Raw genomic sequence first — 5,324 nt, forward strand, 5'->3', positions numbered from 1 at the left:
CATTTTGTCAACGGTAGTATAACCAACTAGTTTATACTACTGATACAAGAAACATTTTTTCTTTAACGTCGCATATCTAAAACAATTAAACAATAGCACTGTAGTGCTATTCTGCGACAAACATGAAGTATAATAACAATCACATGCATGTAATTACACAGACTAGTTAAATGACAAACAAACATCACAGAGGCAATTAAAAAGGTAAAACAAAGACTTGTTAAATGACAAACAAACATCACAGAGGCAATTAAACAGGTAAAACAAAGACTTGTTAAATAAATATCACAAAGGCAATTTAACAGTTAATAACAAAGACTAGTTAAATGACAAACAAATATCACAGAGGCAATTTAACAGGTAATAACAAAGACTAGTTAAATGACAAACAAACATCACAGAGGCAATTTAACAGGTAAAACAAGGTACACGAGCAAAACAGCATGTACATAATCACAGACAGGCAGCATTAGAAATTATAATTTATAAAACTAGATTAAGTACTGAAAGCTTGTATGTTACACAAGAATTTCTAATTAAGGGTTAAAACACTATGAGTATAATATACGATAGCAAAACGTAAAAATTGACAGGATATACACTAATATACTTTGTTTTAAAAAAGTGACATTGATGTCAGTTACCAATAAAGTTTAGCAGATCTATAAACTTATGTTAGAAGCATATGATTAAAATATGCCGCATGATATTTCAATTTAAGATTATTTAAACTGGAAGCAAATAAAGCTTACAAGACAAACATGATAGTAAAAGGGGTAACAAGGTCTACCGTAAAAGGGGGAGAACTGGACAAACTTATATGATGTGTGATCTAATATTATATAAATTAAACCTCTTATTGTAAATACACAAGGAAATGTCGACACGTACCTACTGTAACACTTATATTATGCCCTGTGGTAAATATTGGCATTTAGAAAGTAAAAAGTTCATAAACAATATTTTCTTAATTTGAAAAAAATAGTTATAATGGACAGCGAATGTTCGTAGATTATAATAAGATTTTACCTTTTAAAATAATAAGGGAGTATTTCAACATGGTAAAATGTTGAGCATATTTTATGAAGATTGAAAACAAATAATTTCGTGACCCTGACGTGATTTGAACACGCAACCTTCTGATCTGGAGTCAGACGCGCTACCGTTGCGCCACGGAGTCGACATATAACCATCGCCTAATCGTTCATTCCATACATATCGTTATCTGGTTAATTTACGACCTATGTTTATACTTACATTACCGAATTGTTTGATATTTCTTCTCGATATCCATTCATCTACAACATAACGGGGACAATTAACTCCTCTCTATACAGATTTACTGTTATTTCATCATTTCATAGGGCTGACGCAATCGAAAAGTTCACTACTTTCGCTTTTAGTTTTCGTTTCATTGTTGGTTTATCAATATTTGAGTAGGTTTGACTTGAATCAATCCCACCTGAAAAACTTATCTTGAGCGAGATTTCTACTAGCATATATTATATTCTTTCAATAGTACTAGCAGCCTTGCTCAAGTCCGATATTTATTTTTGTTTTAAGACGAAAGTTATATCTTATGTGGTATTTTCCATCTGACATTACGTTAATATTTTTATAATATTTTTTATAATATTTTGAATGGAAGGTATGAAATAAAAAGCTGATGTTTAACTTTGTATTGTTACTTTGCATAAATCTAACACTTTTTTGTCATACTCTCAAGTTGTAATTACAATTCTATTTTTGTAAAACTCTATACATAATTTGTTCTCATACATCAATTAAAAGGCTCTATCCAAAAGTCTATTATTATTTTTATATTATTTATCACAAATCACAAGTCCCCAATGGTACCAACGACAGGACGATATGTATGCACTCCATCCATTAGTCCGTCCGTCAGTCCGTCCATCAGTGCGTGGCTTTATTTGGAACTTATACATTTATTTTCAAGGACCATGTATGCTGTATGTGAGTAATTATTGAGATGGCAAAGTGTCTCGAACTGAAATCAGACTCAATGAATATCAAGAGCTATGGCTCTTTTCACACCGTTTGTAACTTTGTCCGGGACAACTTTCATGTAAAATGTCAACTCCGATTGCCAAATAATGTATGTGTGTACCTCTTGGGACGGTAGAATGTCGCAATTAAAATCGGGTACCTTGTCCCAGCATAACACAGAGTAAAAGACATTTGGTGATTTTTTATAGAGACGTTTGTCCAGAGTTCGGGACTTAGGATTGCTCGCAATATTTATTCTGCTGACATTTTACCTTATCGTTGGTGACCTTCTCCCTAAATAATGTGACCTTTCACCTTATCTCTGACAACATTCTAACTTAATCCTGATAACCTTTCACGCTTTTCTCTGGCGACCTTTCCCTGATACCCGTATGAACTTTGCTCACCTCTGTTGACCTTTCATTTTGTTATGGTGACCCTTTAGGATCCTTCACCTAGCCCCTGTCTTCCTTTCACCTTGTCTGGTAATATTTCACTTACCTCTTATAACCGCTTTACTTCTGGTGACCTTTAACCCCTTGGTATTTGTCTCTGGTGACCTTTTACCCCTTGTTCATTGTCTCTGTTGACCTTTCACCCCTTGTTCTTTGTCTCTGGTGACATTTCACAACTTGTTCTTTATCTCTGATGAGCTCCACTTTTTACTCAGGGACCGCGGTGGCCAAGTGGTGAAGGCGTCTGCTATTCTGCTACCGGTGACGTCATAAGATGGCGATCTGCATTGTTCGAATCTGACCAGCTCCACCAAGAAATGCTGTGTTATACATCTGTGTGTGTTCTAGACGGTGGGTACATATCTGTAATTTTGACAGCGTGCTAATCTTCTTGTCATTATGCTATCTTAACTCCGATTATACCCACCCATGAAGAGGCGTTTATGTTTTTGTCAACCGACTCGTCACTGACCTTTGTTCGAACACTTCAGCCATCTTGGTTTACATGTCTTTGTACAGGTCATATACATAGACCACTAAACACGTTCTAGTATCCTTCGTATTTAGTCATTCTACTCCAACTACATAATGTCGGCTTCAAGGAGCACCCCGTCAGGCCCAGCTAAAAGGAAGTCTCCGGACTCAGTGTCCCCCGGACTTACTGACCACCCAACCCATAGGAGGCGGAATTCATTCTCGGGGGTACCTTCCTCTCTGGAGGAGGGCCAGCCACTCCAGCTTGATGTAGGCAAAGGCAAGATTATAGACCTTACCAGCTTGATGCATTCCACCCTTTCCAGTCCTTCATTTGTATCCAGTATAGCACCTGCATGGGCTGAGGCGTGCATACCCCACCTCCGTGAAACTTTCCAGACTATTGTTCGCGATACTATGGCAGACATGATTATACCGCTACAGCAGACGATACATGACCAGGCCACTTCAATCAATGAACTTAAGTCATCAAACGATTCCTTGTCATCCAAGTGCTCAACTCTTGAGAATCAGGTTGGATCCCTAGTATCCCAAGTCGAGGAGCTTGAGCAGTACGGTAGGAGGAACACCCTCAGGTTTCATAACATCCAGTTATCTAGAGAGCAACAACGTTTCACTGACCCAGTCATTATTGACATCTGTAAATCTCAGCTAAATGTTGACCTACGCCCTGAAGATATCTATAGGTCTCATGTAATTGGGAAGCCCACTAGCGAAGGGAAACATCAAATTATATGCCGGTTTAGCAGCTGGAACCTTAAAAACTCTGTGTTTAAAAATAAAAAACGCTTAAAAAATAACCCGTCTAAACTCTTCATTACCGAAGACCTGACCAAAGCTAGGCAAGCAATAGTAAAGGATCTTGGACGAGCCAAATGGACCAAGTCCATTGATTCTTATTGGACCAGCGATGGGAGAATTTTCTTCAAACGATCGAGAGACTCGGACAAAATCCTAATCAAAAACATTCACCATCTGCATTCCATCATTCCAACTCTTCACAATGACTCCTCTGCATGATCAGTATTGAAGTACTCTCAGTACTTTGATTTAGTGTATCGCGTCCTGCAACCAGCATCAGCAACATCTTCACCAGCACTGTCTATATCTTCTGCAACTTTCTCCGCTCGAATAACCTCACTGTTGACTGTAAATGTCACGTACGTTCATGGTGTGTGTACTTTTATCACTTTACGTGATGATCCATTATCCTTTTTATATATATCGATTCATATAGATAGTTAATCCTAAAGAGATATTCATATCCATGTATCGAAATGTTAACTTACCATTATATTTGGACATCAATATGGTTGTATTGCATACAGAATGATGTTATTTATTGTTTGATAATTAAAAAGAATTTAAAAAAGTGTCATTCGTTTGATATATAAGGCAAGTATCATAAGTTTCATATATTGCTTGATATCCAAAACAAATATCATTTATTGTTTTATAACCATAATAAGTATCATATAATGTTTGATACCCAAAATAAGTATCATTTCTGGCTTGATAATAAAAACGAATATAATTTACTATTGGATATATCAAAACAAGGATCATTTGTTTGATATCAGAACTAATAGTATTTATTGTTTGATATCTGTAATGTATGCATAAGCCTCCAAGGCATCAAGAGTTGTTCCCCTTGATAATGTTACGCTTCAAGCGTCTCTGTAACTTAGAAGGTTCTTGAATAAACATGGCGGCTTGAAACACGTTTCCAGTGTCTCTGGATTCTCTTCAATTATTACTGCTAAACGCAGTCTGTAAAAGTTACATGGTGTCAGAAACGTTGATCTGAACCAACCATGTCTGCTACGCCATTTGCCAACCACGTCTGGATTGGGGAGCCGGCGATCAGTACCAGGAATTTCTCCGATTCCGACAGCACGTGGCGTTCTGTTTCAAAGGCCCGCTCGCCAAGGCCGAAAATGCTGACAAGGCAGGATGGATCGGAATGTGGATAGGACAAGAAGGTAGGGAGATATATAAGACCTTCACATGGGAAAATGATCATGATACAGATGATCCTGTTAAAATATTGGACAAACTAGATGTTTACATCAGACCCAAGAAAAACAAACGAATTGCTCGTTACAAACTCCATCAAAGAAAACAAACTGAATCTGAGACATTTGATAATTTTGTCAAAGACCTGAAGTTATTGGCAATGGATTGCGAATACACAGACAGTAATGATGTGTTGATAGACCTGATCATCGCTGGTGTTAAACACAAAAAGGTACAAGAACGTTTACTTGATCAAGGTCAAGACATTACCCTTACCAAAGCTATACAGATAGGTCAACAATACGAACTTTCTCAAGCTCAGGTTAAAATGATGCGAGGTGAGGAAATATT

The 5,324-nt window shown here is 37.0% G+C and overlaps 1 non-coding gene across 1 annotated transcript; it reads right to left on the bottom strand.

The window, feature by feature from the left end:
* Window positions 1-1,108: 1,108 nt before the first annotated feature.
* Window positions 1,109-1,180, bottom strand: Trnaw-cca. The gene has a single exon. It is a non-coding gene; the product is annotated as a tRNA-Trp (tRNA).
* Window positions 1,181-5,324: the final 4,144 nt, after the last annotated feature.

Source organism: Mizuhopecten yessoensis, unplaced genomic scaffold, assembly GCF_002113885.1.
Source record: "Mizuhopecten yessoensis strain PY_sf001 unplaced genomic scaffold, ASM211388v2 scaffold6823, whole genome shotgun sequence".
Taxonomy (NCBI): domain Eukaryota; kingdom Metazoa; phylum Mollusca; class Bivalvia; order Pectinida; family Pectinidae; genus Mizuhopecten; species Mizuhopecten yessoensis.